This window comes from Eleutherodactylus coqui, chromosome 8, assembly GCF_035609145.1.
Source record: "Eleutherodactylus coqui strain aEleCoq1 chromosome 8, aEleCoq1.hap1, whole genome shotgun sequence".
NCBI classification, from domain to species: Eukaryota; Metazoa; Chordata; class Amphibia; order Anura; family Eleutherodactylidae; genus Eleutherodactylus; species Eleutherodactylus coqui.
The window spans coordinates 155,399,557-155,415,920 of NC_089844.1; the positions used below are offsets into that span (position 1 = coordinate 155,399,557).

At 46.8% G+C, this 16,364-nt stretch overlaps 3 long non-coding RNA genes across 3 annotated transcripts; all 3 read right to left on the reverse strand.

The window, feature by feature from the left end:
- Positions 1-237: 237 nt before the first annotated feature.
- Positions 238-3,068, reverse strand: LOC136577632 (uncharacterized). Its single transcript, XR_010786531.1, has 7 exons — positions 3,049-3,068; positions 2,585-2,693; positions 2,121-2,229; positions 1,657-1,765; positions 1,193-1,301; positions 729-837; positions 238-373 (listed from the first exon to the last, which is right to left on the reverse strand). It is a non-coding gene; the product is annotated as an uncharacterized lncRNA (long non-coding RNA).
- Positions 3,069-8,199: 5,131 nt separating this feature from the next.
- Positions 8,200-9,144, reverse strand: LOC136577633 (uncharacterized). The gene is made up of 3 exons (XR_010786532.1): positions 9,088-9,144; positions 8,624-8,732; positions 8,200-8,268 (listed from the first exon to the last, which is right to left on the reverse strand). It is a non-coding gene; the product is annotated as an uncharacterized lncRNA (long non-coding RNA).
- A 367-nt stretch (positions 9,145-9,511) lies between these two features.
- Positions 9,512-14,920, reverse strand: LOC136577634 (uncharacterized). Its single transcript, XR_010786533.1, has 10 exons — positions 13,712-14,920; positions 13,264-13,372; positions 12,800-12,908; positions 12,336-12,444; positions 11,872-11,980; positions 11,408-11,516; positions 10,944-11,052; positions 10,480-10,588; positions 10,016-10,124; positions 9,512-9,660 (listed from the first exon to the last, which is right to left on the reverse strand). It is a non-coding gene; the product is annotated as an uncharacterized lncRNA (long non-coding RNA).
- Between the last annotated feature and the right edge of the window lie 1,444 nt (positions 14,921-16,364).

The following is a 16,364-nucleotide window of genomic DNA, read 5'->3' on the forward strand; positions in this document are numbered from 1 at the left end:
GGACCGCATGCGTACACTGCCACATGCGTGTCAGTGAAGAGATGCTACTTTTAAAGCCAAGCTACAGCCAACACCTGGGAGGGACTAGTTCAATTTAGGTTCGTTAAGCGACTGGCTAGTGACCCACCCAGAGGTTTTATGGCTCGCTTACATAAATAAACACCTCCACACTAAAAAATGGGCATAGAAGTGGGGGATGATACTATATGAGGGGGGGAGATGCACAAATATGGCCAGTAGTCAAGCTAGGCAAGAAACACATACCATAAGCATAATAGTGAAAAGATGCAGGAAAATAGCAATGGTGCAGGTTAAGCAGAGATGAAAGCAGCAGGGGGGTGGGTGGACATCAATTGCAGGAGAAAACACATACCTGTTGAGAAGGAAAGGATAAGCAGATATTAATTCATGCCATGTTAAACTGCATGGAAGTCACACTTAATCACGGGCCCACTTCGTCACAGGGACCGCATGCGTACACTGCCACATGCGTGTCAGTGAAGAGATGCTACTTTTAAAGCCAAGCTACAGCCAACACCTGGGAGGGACTAGTTCAATTTAGGTTCGTTAAGCGACTGGCTAGTGACCCACCCAGAGGTTTTATGGCTCGCTTACATAAATAAACACCTCCACACTAAAAAATGGGCATAGAAGTGGGGGATGATACTATATGAGGGGGGGAGATGCACAAATATGGCCAGTAGTCAAGCTAGGCAAGAAACACATACCATAAGCATAATAGTGAAAAGATGCAGGAAAATAGCAATGGTGCAGGTTAAGCAGAGATGAAAGCAGCAGGGGGGTGGGTGGACATCAATTGCAGGAGAAAACACATACCTGTTGAGAAGGAAAGGATAAGCAGATATTAATTCATGCCATGTTAAACTGCATGGAAGTCACACTTAATCACGGGCCCACTTCGTCACAGGGACCGCATGCGTACACTGCCACATGCGTGTCAGTGAAGAGATGCTACTTTTAAAGCCAAGCTACAGCCAACACCTGGGAGGGACTAGTTCAATTTAGGTTCGTTAAGCGACTGGCTAGTGACCCACCCAGAGGTTTTATGGCTCGCTTACATAAATAAACACCTCCACACTAAAAAATGGGCATAGAAGTGGGGGATGATACTATATGAGGGGGGGAGATGCACAAATATGGCCAGTAGTCAAGCTAGGCAAGAAACACATACCATAAGCATAATAGTGAAAAGATGCAGGAAAATAGCAATGGTGCAGGTTAAGCAGAGATGAAAGCAGCAGGGGGGTGGGTGGACATCAATTGCAGGAGAAAACACATACCTGTTGAGAAGGAAAGGATAAGCAGATATTAATTCATGCCATGTTAAACTGCATGGAAGTCACACTTAATCACGGGCCCACTTCGTCACAGGGACCGCATGCGTACACTGCCACATGCGTGTCAGTGAAGAGATGCTACATTTAAAGCCAAGCTACAGCCAACACCTGGGAGGGACTAGTTCAATTTAGGTTCGTTAAGCGACTGGCTAGTGACCCACCCAGAGGTTTTATGGCTCGCTTACATAAATAAACACCTCCACACTAAAAAATGGGCATAGAAGTGGGGGATGATACTATATGAGGGGGGGAGATGCACAAATATGGCCAGTAGTCAAGCTAGGCAAGAAACACATACCATAAGCATAATAGTGAAAAGATGCAGGAAAATAGCAATGGTGCAGGTTAAGCAGAGATGAAAGCAGCAGGGGGGTGGGTGGACATCAATTGCAGGAGAAAACACATACCTGTTGAGAAGGAAAGGATAAGCAGATATTAATTCATGCCATGTTAAACTGCATGGAAGTCACACTTAATCACGGGCCCACTTCGTCACAGGGACCGCATGCGTACACTGCCACATGCGTGTCAGTGAAGAGATGCTACTTTTAAAGCCAAGCTACAGCCAACACCTGGGAGGGACTAGTTCAATTTAGGTTCGTTAAGCGACTGGCTAGTGACCCACCCAGAGGTTTTATGGCTCGCTTACATAAATAAACACCTCCACACTAAAAAATGGGCATAGAAGTGGGGGATGATACTATATGAGGGGGGGAGATGCACAAATATGGCCAGTAGTCAAGCTAGGCAAGAAACACATACCATAAGCATAATAGTGAAAAGATGCAGGAAAATAGCAATGGTGCAGGTTAAGCAGAGATGAAAGCAGCAGGGGGGTGGGTGGACATCAATTGCAGGAGAAAACACATACCTGTTGAGAAGGAAAGGATAAGCAGATATTAATTCATGCCATGTTAAACTGCATGGAAGTCACACTTAATCACGGGCCCACTTCGTCACAGGGACCGCATGCGTACACTGCCACATGCGTGTCAGTGAAGAGATGCTACTTTTAAAGCCAAGCTACAGCCAACACCTGGGAGGGACTAGTTCAATTTAGGTTCGTTAAGCGACTGGCTAGTGACCCACCCAGAGGTTTTATGGCTCGCTTACATAAATAAACACCTCCACACTAAAAAATGGGCATAGAAGTGGGGGATGATACTATATGAGGGGGGGAGATGCACAAATATGGCCAGTAGTCAAGCTAGGCAAGAAACACATACCATAAGCATAATAGTGAAAAGATGCAGGAAAATAGCAATGGTGCAGGTTAAGCAGAGATGAAAGCAGCAGGGGGGTGGGTGGACATCAATTGCAGGAGAAAACACATACCTGTTGAGAAGGAAAGGATAAGCAGATATTAATTCATGCCATGTTAAACTGCATGGAAGTCACACTTAATCACGGGCCCACTTCGTCACAGGGACCGCATGCGTACACTGCCACATGCGTGTCAGTGAAGAGATGCTACTTTTAAAGCCAAGCTACAGCCAACACCTGGGAGGGACTAGTTCAATTTAGGTTCGTTAAGCGACTGGCTAGTGACCCACCCAGAGGTTTTATGGCTCGCTTACATAAATAAACACCTCCACACTAAAAAATGGGCATAGAAGTGGGGGATGATACTATATGAGGGGGGGAGATGCACAAATATGGCCAGTAGTCAAGCTAGGCAAGAAACACATACCATAAGCATAATAGTGAAAAGATGCAGGAAGGACACGGATTACTTACCGGTAGTCCCTTTTCCAGGAGTCATCACGACGGCCCCATTACATATGGAGGTTGCCCTCTGACCCAGGTAGGGACAGGAAGAGTTTAAAAGCACCTCCCTTTCCACCCATGCTTCAGTGACTTATAAATCATTACGGTGGACAATGTTTACTAAACCAAATTTTACCTTTATTCGGTCATATTTACATTTGAAGAACATAAATTATTCTTAAAGGGGAGGGAACTATGGGCCGTCGTGATGACTCCTGGAAAAGGGACTACCGGTAAGTAATCCGTGTCCTTCCAGAGCGTCATCCCGACGGCCCCATTACATATGGAGTATACCAAATTATACGTGGCCCTAGGGTGGGACTACTGCCTGAAGGACTTTACGTCCGTAACTCAGGTCTTTGTCCGACTGGACGTTAACCCTGTAATGTCGGGTAAATGTATGTATACTCGACCAGGTCGCCGCCTTGCAGATCTGCTCGGCAGACGCCTGGCCTTTTTCTGCCCAAGAGGAGGAAAGAGAGCGAGTGGAGTGAGCTCTAATTTTTCCCGGAGGGTCGAGACCCCTGGCTTTATATGCCTCTTGGATGGCGGTCTTGATCCACCTCGCGATGGTGCTCTTAGTTGCCGTCTTTCCTTTTGCCGGCCCCTGAAATTGAATGAAGAGGTTATTATTTTTACGGAAAGAGCGGGTGGCCTCTAGGTACGCTAGAACAGCTCTCCTAACGTCTAGGTTATGAAATTCTCTCTCTTTCTCGTTACGGGGATTTTGACAGAAGGAGGGCAGAGTGATCGTCTGCTCCCTATGAAATTTTGACACTACCTTCGGAAGGAAGGCTGGGTCTAGTTTGAAGGTAATCCTGTCGTCTTGTATTACCATGTATGGTTCAATACATTGTAATGCTTGCAATTCCCCTATTCTCCGAGCCGATGTTATGGCGACTAAAAGGGTAACTTTTAGTGTGAGCAGCCTCAAGGAGAGTTGTGAGAGGGGTTCGAAGGGGGATTGGCAAAAGCTAGTTAAGACTATATTTAGGTCCCAGGTAGGAAAGGTTTCTCTAACAAAGGGTCGAAGCCGTTCTGCCCCTTTGAGAAACCTACGCACCCAGCGGTGTTCTGCCAAGGGACAATCTAGATAGGACCCTAGTGCTGCTGTATGGACTTTAAGGGTTCTAGGACTAAGGCCTTTTTCTAGGCCTGCCTGCAAAAATTCCAGGATTACGGGAATGTCAATTCCTGGGATTTTCCCTGGCTCTATTTTACAGAACTCTGTGAATTTTTTCCATATCCTATCGTAGATGGCTATCGTGATAGGTTTACGGCTTTTTGTTAGGGTAGTAATTACATTATGGGAGAGTCCCTTCCCACGCAGTATCATGCTTTCAGCATCCATGCTGCTAGCTTCAATTTCTCGACCCCTGGGTATGTTAGTGGGCCCTGGAGGAGAAGATCTTCTACGGCTGGTAGTAGGAATGGACCCTGGATCGCCAAGGCTTTTAGCAGGGGATACCAGGGCCTTTTGTCCCACATAGGGGCAACTAGTATGACTGACGCCCGGCTGGTTTGGATTTTCCTGAGGGTGCGGGGGATCAGTGGGAAGGGAGGAAAGGCGTAGGCTAGGTCCATGTCCCAGCTTTGGGACAGGGCGTCTACCCCGCGTGGATTGTCTCTGGGGTTCAGCGAGTAAAAGTCCTGGCACTTTGAATTTCTCTTCGTGGCGAACAGGTCTATCTGCGGTTCTCCCCACTGGCAGATTAGTTGGTCGAAGACTCGCTGATTCAGTCCCCATTCTCCTGGATGGATGCTCTGTCTGCTCAGGAAGTCGGCAGCGACGTTTGTGGACCCTTTTAAGTGGATCGCTGAGAGGGACAGCACGTTGGATTCCGCCCAGCGGAGTATCTCTGTTGCCAGTCGTTGCAGGTGCGGGTGTCGCGTTCCCCCCTGGTGACGAACAAATGACAGAGCTGTCATATTATCGGTTAGGATTTTGACATGCCTTCCTTTTATAAGGGGTTCTGCCGCCTGAAGGGCTTCCCAGATTGCCCTTAGTTCTCTGAAATTGGATGAGCGTTTAGCTACTTGGGGGTCCCAAATCCCCTGTAGATTTTGGTCGGCTACTTGGGCTCCCCATCCCGTTTTGCTGGCATCTGTTGTGATGGGTACGGTAGATTCTTGTGACCAAGAGGTACCTTTGCTTAGGTTCCTCTGTGAGGTCCACCAGCGTAGGGACTCTTTGACTCGGACGGACAGGCTCACCTTCTTATCCAGGGATGTCTGCCGTTTGTCCCAGTTGGCAAGGATAAATCCTTGTAATTGCCGGGTATGGGCCTGTGCCCATGGGACTATCTGAATGCAAGCCGTCAGGATGCCCAGCACCTTCATTGTTTCTCTAATGGAAACCGCCGTAGCCTGACAGAAGGATTTTACTCTTTGGGTGAGGTCTTCCTTCCTAGATGATGGAAGCCGGGATTCCTGGATGTGGGAGTCTAGTAATACTCCCAGGTACACCTTTTGTGTACCAGGGTTCAAGTCGGACTTCTGCTTGTTAACTATCCACCCTAAACTGTTTAGGGTGGATAAGACCATGGATAGGTCTATACGCATGGTCTTCTCCGTCCTTGACACCAACAAAAAGTCATCCAGATACGGAAATATGCGGATCTGATTCCGCCTGAAGTAGGCTACCATCTCTATAACGATTTTCGTGAATACCCGAGGGGCGGTGGAGATTCCGAATGGAAGGGCCGTGAATTGGTAATGTTGGATCTTGTCTCCCTCCCGCAGAGCAAACCTCAGGTACTTGTGATGGGCTGCCGTTATTGGGACATGGTAATATGCATCTTTAAGATCTATGGTGCACATTACACTATCTCGATCTATTAGTGGGACGATGGATCTTACTGTTTCCATCTTGAATTTTTTGTACGAGATAAATTGATTTAGGGCTTTAAGATTAAATATAGTCCTAATGGAACCATTCGGTTTTTTTATTAGAAATCGGGGGGAATAGAATCCCTCACCCCTTTCGTAATCGGGGACTTGTGTAATGACCCCTAGGTCCTTAAGTTCCTGAACGCCTTTTATGAGGTTCCCTTGTTCCTGTAGGGACCCCGGGGAGGTTATAAGGAATCTCCTAGGGGGTAGCGAGTGGAATTCAATTTGGCACCCTGCTTCGATTATTCGGAGTACCCAGGGGTTAGACGTTACCCCTTGCCACTGGCTTAGATAGCCCGCTAATCTACCCCCTGTTTGTTCAGGGGAGGGTTGGACTTCCTTACCCCGACCTCCCTTGGGGTACGACCATCTTCCAGTCTTCCCTTTCCCTTTAACTTCGGGAGGAGGCTGGCGCATCCTCTTCGGGAAGGATGGTTTCCTGAAAGGTTGTCTGTCAGGCAGGGTTTTACTCTTGTCGCCGACTTTTTCCAGGATTTTGTCCAGGACGGGCCCAAACATATATTCCCCTTGGAAGGGGATGGCGCAGAGCTTATTTTTGGATGTAATGTCTGCGGCCCAAGTCTTCAGCCATAGTGCCCTTCTCGCTGAGTTGCTGAGGACTCCGGTTTTTGCCCCGTATCTTACCGTTTCCGCTGATGCGTCAGCCAGGAAGGCGGTAGCCATTTTTAAGAGGGGGAGACAGCTGGCCAACTCCTCTCTGGGGGCCCGATCCTTTATGGAGGCTTCTAGCCTGTTTAGCCAGAGCGCCATGGATCTAGCCACTGAGGTTGAGGCTATGTTAGCCTCGATGGTGAGGGATGTTGCCTCCCAGGCTTTCTTCATTAATCCGTCGATTTTTTTATCCATCGGATCGGATAGCTGGGAGGTGTCCTCGAAGGGCAAGAGGGTCTTCTTGGCCACTTTTGCGATCTGGATGTCCACCTTGGGGGTTTCCCTGTACAGGCGGACGTCCTCGGTAGCGAATGCGAGCCGGTTTCGGATCTCTTTTGGAACAGTGATCCTTTTTTCCGGTTCCTGCCATTCATCTATGATCACTTGCTGCAGCATCTGGTTGACTGGGAACATGATCTTTCTTCTAGATCGGAGGCCGCCAAACATCTCATCCTGGATTGTTCTCGGCGGGTTATCTTCCTCAATTTGCATTGTTTCCCTCACCTGCAGCTCTTCCCTTATCATGCAGCGGATATCGGATTTGAATGCTGCTTTCTCCTCTGCGAGAATTTTCCCCGTGCATCTGTGAAGGCAGAGCAATTCACTGTTATAGCAGTGCAAGCGTTGGATTCAGGAGCATTACTTGCGGTAATACACTCACTCCTCGCATAGGGGTTTTTTATAGCTCTCCTCGAGCCTTTTGTTGCAGAGGACGCATTTTTTCGATTTTTTCCTCGGGTCCATTTTCTTTGGACCCTCCTTATCCATCTACCCATGAAAGTGGGGGAGAGGGGAGACAAGAAAGGGAACATATATGCATCCGCTGTACAAGTGACCATTTGCGCATGTTTTGGCGTATAGCCTACTTACAGTTGGTAGGGTGTCAATCTCTCCCTCACGTGCTGAGCTGTCGCGGGTAGACATACTCACATACACTTGTCTGGCAGTCAGCAGGAACCTCCATGGAGTTTAGCCTGCTTTTATGGGGAGGATTTTCAAATTTGGCGCCATTTCCGGGTTTTCGCCGGTAGCCACGCCCCCTACGTTGTGCGCGTGACGTCACCACGCCGGATGACGTCACCGCTATGCGCCCGAGGTCCAGGGAGGCCGCCGCTGCCGTTCCCCTGCCAGGAGGAACTATCCCATCACAGCAGCGGCGGCCCGAACATGCGATCCGCGCGAGGGAGACCAGCGCTACTGGGCGACTGACGGCTCCGTCGGCAGTGCAGGTCGGGGATGCAGGGACTCTTGAGTGTGCGGCCCCGACCTCTACCCCTCCAGGGGGGCCGCACAGCGTGCGGTAAGTATTTCTTTGCGGTAAGTCTTCTTGCCTCCGCAGCTTCTCCTGCAGCTCTGGAGCTGCTCCTCTGTCCCACCGTAGGGACAGGAAGACACTGAAGCATGGGTGGAAAGGGAGGTGCTTTTAAACTCTTCCTGTCCCTACCTGGGTCAGAGGGCAACCTCCATATGTAATGGGGCCGTCGGGATGACGCTCTGGAAAATAGCAATGGTGCAGGTTAAGCAGAGATGAAAGCAGCAGGGGGGTGGGTGGACATCAATTGCAGGAGAAAACACATACCTGTTGAGAAGGAAAGGATAAGCAGATATTAATTCATGCCATGTTAAACTGCATGGAAGTCACACTTAATCACGGGCCCACTTCGTCACAGGGACCACATGCGTACACTGCCACATGCGTGTCAGTGAAGAGATGCTACTTTTAAAGCCAAGCTACAGCCAACACCTGGGAGGGACTAGTTCAATTTAGGTTCGTTAAGCGACTGGCTAGTGACCCACCCAGAGGTTTTATGGCTCGCTTACATAAATAAACACCTCCACACTAAAAAATGGGCATAGAAGTGGGGGATGATACTATATGAGGGGGGGAGATGCACAAATATGGCCAGTAGTCAAGCTAGGCAAGAAACACATACCATAAGCATAATAGTGAAAAGATGCAGGAAAATAGCAATGGTGCAGGTTAAGCAGAGATGAAAGCAGCAGGGGGGTGGGTGGACATCAATTGCAGGAGAAAACACATACCTGTTGAGAAGGAAAGGATAAGCAGATATTAATTCATGCCATGTTAAACTGCATGGAAGTCACACTTAATCACGGGCCCACTTCGTCACAGGGACCGCATGCGTACACTGCCACATGCGTGTCAGTGAAGAGATGCTACTTTTAAAGCCAAGCTACAGCCAACACCTGGGAGGGACTAGTTCAATTTAGGTTCGTTAAGCGACTGGCTAGTGACCCACCCAGAGGTTTTATGGCTCGCTTACATAAATAAACACCTCCACACTAAAAAATGGGCATAGAAGTGGGGGATGATACTATATGAGGGGGGGAGATGCACAAATATGGCCAGTAGTCAAGCTAGGCAAGAAACACATACCATAAGCATAATAGTGAAAAGATGCAGGAAAATAGCAATGGTGCAGGTTAAGCAGAGATGAAAGCAGCAGGGGGGTGGGTGGACATCCATTGCAGGAGAAAACACATACCTGTTGAGAAGGAAAGGATAAGCAGATATTAATTCATGCCATGTTAAACTGCATGGAAGTCACACTTAATCACGGGCCCACTTCGTCACAGGGACCGCATGCGTACACTGCCACATGCGTGTCAGTGAAGAGATGCTACTTTTAAAGCCAAGCTACAGCCAACACCTGGGAGGGACTAGTTCAATTTAGGTTCGTTAAGCGACTGGCTAGTGACCCACCCAGAGGTTTTATGGCTCGCTTACATAAATAAACACCTCCACACTAAAAAATGGGCATAGAAGTGGGGGATGATACTATATGAGGGGGGGAGATGCACAAATATGGCCAGTAGTCAAGCTAGGCAAGAAACACATACCATAAGCATAATAGTGAAAAGATGCAGGAAAATAGCAATGGTGCAGGTTAAGCAGAGATGAAAGCAGCAGGGGGGTGGGTGGACATCAATTGCAGGAGAAAACACATACCTGTTGAGAAGGAAAGGATAAGCAGATATTAATTCATGCCATGTTAAACTGCATGGAAGTCACACTTAATCACGGGCCCACTTCGTCACAGGGACCACATGCGTACACTGCCACATGCGTGTCAGTGAAGAGATGCTACTTTTAAAGCCAAGCTACAGCCAACACCTGGGAGGGACTAGTTCAATTTAGGTTCGTTAAGCGACTGGCTAGTGACCCACCCAGAGGTTTTATGGCTCGCTTACATAAATAAACACCTCCACACTAAAAAATGGGCATAGAAGTGGGGGATGATACTATATGAGGGGGGGAGATGCACAAATATGGCCAGTAGTCAAGCTAGGCAAGAAACACATACCATAAGCATAATAGTGAAAAGATGCAGGAAAATAGCAATGGTGCAGGTTAAGCAGAGATGAAAGCAGCAGGGGGGTGGGTGGACATCAATTGCAGGAGAAAACACATACCTGTTGAGAAGGAAAGGATAAGCAGATATTAATTCATGCCATGTTAAACTGCATGGAAGTCACACTTAATCACGGGCCCACTTCGTCACAGGGACCGCATGCGTACACTGCCACATGCGTGTCAGTGAAGAGATGCTACTTTTAAAGCCAAGCTACAGCCAACACCTGGGAGGGACTAGTTCAATTTAGGTTCGTTAAGCGACTGGCTAGTGACCCACCCAGAGGTTTTATGGCTCGCTTACATAAATAAACACCTCCACACTAAAAAATGGGCATAGAAGTGGGGGATGATACTATATGAGGGGGGGAGATGCACAAATATGGCCAGTAGTCAAGCTAGGCAAGAAACACATACCATAAGCATAATAGTGAAAAGATGCAGGAAAATAGCAATGGTGCAGGTTAAGCAGAGATGAAAGCAGCAGGGGGGTGGGTGGACATCAATTGCAGGAGAAAACACATACCTGTTGAGAAGGAAAGGATAAGCAGATATTAATTCATGCCATGTTAAACTGCATGGAAGTCACACTTAATCACGGGCCCACTTCGTCACAGGGACCGCATGCGTACACTGCCACATGCGTGTCAGTGAAGAGATGCTACTTTTAAAGCCAAGCTACAGCCAACACCTGGGAGGGACTAGTTCAATTTAGGTTCGTTAAGCGACTGGCTAGTGACCCACCCAGAGGTTTTATGGCTCGCTTACATAAATAAACACCTCCACACTAAAAAATGGGCATAGAAGTGGGGGATGATACTATATGAGGGGGGGAGATGCACAAATATGGCCAGTAGTCAAGCTAGGCAAGAAACACATACCATAAGCATAATAGTGAAAAGATGCAGGAAAATAGCAATGGTGCAGGTTAAGCAGAGATGAAAGCAGCAGGGGGGTGGGTGGACATCAATTGCAGGAGAAAACACATACCTGTTGAGAAGGAAAGGATAAGCAGATATTAATTCATGCCATGTTAAACTGCATGGAAGTCACACTTAATCACGGGCCCACTTCGTCACAGGGACCACATGCGTACACTGCCACATGCGTGTCAGTGAAGAGATGCTACTTTTAAAGCCAAGCTACAGCCAACACCTGGGAGGGACTAGTTCAATTTAGGTTCGTTAAGCGACTGGCTAGTGACCCACCCAGAGGTTTTATGGCTCGCTTACATAAATAAACACCTCCACACTAAAAAATGGGCATAGAAGTGGGGGATGATACTATATGAGGGGGGGAGATGCACAAATATGGCCAGTAGTCAAGCTAGGCAAGAAACACATACCATAAGCATAATAGTGAAAAGATGCAGGAAAATAGCAATGGTGCAGGTTAAGCAGAGATGAAAGCAGCAGGGGGGTGGGTGGACATCAATTGCAGGAGAAAACACATACCTGTTGAGAAGGAAAGGATAAGCAGATATTAATTCATGCCATGTTAAACTGCATGGAAGTCACACTTAATCACGGGCCCACTTCGTCACAGGGACCACATGCGTACACTGCCACATGCGTGTCAGTGAAGAGATGCTACTTTTAAAGCCAAGCTACAGCCAACACCTGGGAGGGACTAGTTCAATTTAGGTTCGTTAAGCGACTGGCTAGTGACCCACCCAGAGGTTTTATGGCTCGCTTACATAAATAAACACCTCCACACTAAAAAATGGGCATAGAAGTGGGGGATGATACTATATGAGGGGGGGAGATGCACAAATATGGCCAGTAGTCAAGCTAGGCAAGAAACACATACCATAAGCATAATAGTGAAAAGATGCAGGAAAATAGCAATGGTGCAGGTTAAGCAGAGATGAAAGCAGCAGGGGGGTGGGTGGACATCAATTGCAGGAGAAAACACATACCTGTTGAGAAGGAAAGGATAAGCAGATATTAATTCATGCCATGTTAAACTGCATGGAAGTCACACTTAATCACGGGCCCACTTCGTCACAGGGACCACATGCGTACACTGCCACATGCGTGTCAGTGAAGAGATGCTACTTTTAAAGCCAAGCTACAGCCAACACCTGGGAGGGACTAGTTCAATTTAGGTTCGTTAAGCGACTGGCTAGTGACCCACCCAGAGGTTTTATGGCTCGCTTACATAAATAAACACCTCCACACTAAAAAATGGGCATAGAAGTGGGGGATGATACTATATGAGGGGGGGAGATGCACAAATATGGCCAGTAGTCAAGCTAGGCAAGAAACACATACCATAAGCATAATAGTGAAAAGATGCAGGAAAATAGCAATGGTGCAGGTTAAGCAGAGATGAAAGCAGCAGGGGGGTGGGTGGACATCAATTGCAGGAGAAAACACATACCTGTTGAGAAGGAAAGGATAAGCAGATATTAATTCATGCCATGTTAAACTGCATGGAAGTCACACTTAATCACGGGCCCACTTCGTCACAGGGACCACATGCGTACACTGCCACATGCGTGTCAGTGAAGAGATGCTACTTTTAAAGCCAAGCTACAGCCAACACCTGGGAGGGACTAGTTCAATTTAGGTTCGTTAAGCGACTGGCTAGTGACCCACCCAGAGGTTTTATGGCTCGCTTACATAAATAAACACCTCCACACTAAAAAATGGGCATAGAAGTGGGGGATGATACTATATGAGGGGGGGAGATGCACAAATATGGCCAGTAGTCAAGCTAGGCAAGAAACACATACCATAAGCATAATAGTGAAAAGATGCAGGAAAATAGCAATGGTGCAGGTTAAGCAGAGATGAAAGCAGCAGGGGGGTGGGTGGACATCAATTGCAGGAGAAAACACATACCTGTTGAGAAGGAAAGGATAAGCAGATATTAATTCATGCCATGTTAAACTGCATGGAAGTCACACTTAATCACGGGCCCACTTCGTCACAGGGACCACATGCGTACACTGCCACATGCGTGTCAGTGAAGAGATGCTACTTTTAAAGCCAAGCTACAGCCAACACCTGGGAGGGACTAGTTCAATTTAGGTTCGTTAAGCGACTGGCTAGTGACCCACCCAGAGGTTTTATGGCTCGCTTACATAAATAAACACCTCCACACTAAAAAATGGGCATAGAAGTGGGGGATGATACTATATGAGGGGGGGAGATGCACAAATATGGCCAGTAGTCAAGCTAGGCAAGAAACACATACCATAAGCATAATAGTGAAAAGATGCAGGAAAATAGCAATGGTGCAGGTTAAGCAGAGATGAAAGCAGCAGGGGGGTGGGTGGACATCAATTGCAGGAGAAAACACATACCTGTTGAGAAGGAAAGGATAAGCAGATATTAATTCATGCCATGTTAAACTGCATGGAAGTCACACTTAATCACGGGCCCACTTCGTCACAGGGACCACATGCGTGTCAGTGAAGAGATGCTACTTTTAAAGCCAAGCTACAGCCAACACCTGGGAGGGACTAGTTCAATTTAGGTTCGTTAAGCGACTGGCTAGTGACCCACCCAGAGGTTTTATGGCTCGCTTACATAAATAAACACCTCCACACTAAAAAATGGGCATAGAAGTGGGGGATGATACTATATGAGGGGGGGAGATGCACAAATATGGCCAGTAGTCAAGCTAGGCAAGAAACACATACCATAAGCATAATAGTGAAAAGATGCAGGAAAATAGCAATGGTGCAGGTTAAGCAGAGATGAAAGCAGCAGGGGGGTGGGTGGACATCAATTGCAGGAGAAAACACATACCATAAGCATAATAGTGAAAAGATGCAGGAAAATAGCAATGGTGCAGGTTAAGCAGAGATGAAAGCAGCAGGGGGGTGGGTGGACATCAATTGCAGGAGAAAACACATACCATAATCATAATAGTGAAAAGATGCAGGAAAATAGCAATGGTGCAGGTTAAGCAGAGATGAAAGCAGCAGGGGGGTGGGTGGACATCAATTGCAGGAGAAAACACATACCATAAGCATAATAGTGAAAAGATGCAGGAAAATAGCAATGGTGCAGGTTAAGCAGAGATGAAAGCAGCAGGGGGGTGGGTGGACATCAATTGCAGGAGAAAACACATACCATAAGCATAATAGTGAAAAGATGCAGGAAAATAGCAATGGTGCAGGTTAAGCAGAGATGAAAGCAGCAGGGGGGTGGGTGGACATCAATTGCAGGAGAAAACACATACCATAAGCATAATAGTGAAAAGATGCAGGAAAATAGCAATGGTGCAGGTTAAGCAGAGATGAAAGCAGCAGGGGGGTGGGTGGACATCAATTGCAGGAGAAAACACATACCATAAGCATAATAGTGAAAAGATGCAGGAAAATAGCAATGGTGCAGGTTAAGCAGAGATGAAAGCAGCAGGGGGGTGGGTGGACATCAATTGCAGGAGAAAACACATACCATAAGCATAATAGTGAAAAGATGCAGGAAAATAGCAATGGTGCAGGTTAAGCAGAGATGAAAGCAGCAGGGGGGTGGGTGGACATCAATTGCAGGAGAAAACACATACCATAAGCATAATAGTGAAAAGATGCAGGAAAATAGCAATGGTGCAGGTTAAGCAGAGATGAAAGCAGCAGGGGGGTGGGTGGACATCAATTGCAGGAGAAAACACATACCATAAGCATAATAGTGAAAAGATGCAGGAAAATAGCAATGGTGCAGGTTAAGCAGAGATGAAAGCAGCAGGGGGGTGGGTGGACATCAATTGCAGGAGAAAACACATACCATAAGCATAATAGTGAAAAGATGCAGGAAAATAGCAATGGTGCAGGTTAAGCAGAGATGAAAGCAGCAGGGGGGTGGGTGGACATCAATTGCAGGAGAAAACACATACCATAAGCATAATAGTGAAAAGATATTGCAAATATATTTTCATGTGTAACAGAACTCATGACTATTGAGAAACAGGCTGTGGTTTCTCTCTTAAGCTCTGCAGACTGACCTAGTGGAATCAGGAAGTTCACCCGAACAGATGTCTTGGAATTTAGCAAGAGATGGCCTAACCACAAAGAAGTTGTCAGCTCTCTCTAAAATTAATGTGTTTGCCTGAGTCATATATCACACGTCTAAGTTAAATGTCAAGTTATAAGTTTATTGTCAGATCTATGTAAAATCACGAGTTTTTCCTTGTTTAGCCATGAGGGGGACTGGCTATAAAAGCCAAGACATGCAAATAATAAACTCAGAGTTCATTGCTTTAACCATATACTGTGTATGGCTCAATACTTTGACTCTCAAGAGCGCTCCTGCTTAGGTCAATTTGGAACCGGACAACATCACTGACCAGTCTGTTTGTGCAGACTAACCCTCGACAGTTTTTGGCGTCCAACTAGGGGGCGGGGCTTATCTTTACGGGACATCGCAACCAGTAGACTGAAACAAACTCCTGGCCCGTTGACGTGGATACTGGATCCTGAGACCCCAGACTGAAAACACCGGTGTAAAGGTAAGAGCTTATCTTATTATTATACAGTCTTGATTCTTTAGATCTCTGTGTGTCTCTAACGGACTAGAGGTTGGTTGTTGCCTGTTTCCTATATTTTCTGCCCCGTCCATATTTTAGAGTGAATAAGTTCATTTAACTGTCCTAGACGGAAGAACTCACTCATTGGGACTTAAAGAGTCATGTTGTCTGTATTGGAGATTGAAATAATTGTCATTGTTATAGTCTAATTTCTGGCAGTCATATTGTTACTCTGGATCTGTTATAATATTACTAAAAGTTCCCTAAGAGGCGAAGTCTGGTCTCCCCTGAATCCTAGTGTTTGAAGTTGACCACATTTTAGTTCTGTAAATCTATTCCGGGACAGGGAACTGTGTGTTCCCAGATAGTCTCAGTGATTATCTTAGTTTACTGTGTGAAATATACGTCCTGTATACTTAGTAAAGAATAGTTGGAAGTGGTCAAACATGGGGTCTGAACAATCTAAGATATATCAGACTCCTATTGAAATAATTAAAGATAGAGAAGGGGAGGACATTTGCAGACAAGCCTATAAAGTTTACAAACGTATAGGCCTCAAGAAGGCGGGAACATTCAATTATGAATTTTGGTCACAATATGAGGATAAGCATAGAAAGGAAATAAGAAATAAGGGTTTGGAAAAGGGCATGAAGGCCATCCTGGAATGCTCTAAAACAGCAGAAGACGAACACTGGGACTCCGAGTCCCGAGGCGAGGGCATTTTAGTTTATTGTCCTATGGCCCGGCCACCAATAGACGTTCCCATGGAAACCCCTACGGTTCCATTAGTCCCTCCTGTCGTCCCGGCCGCTCCACCAATGTCT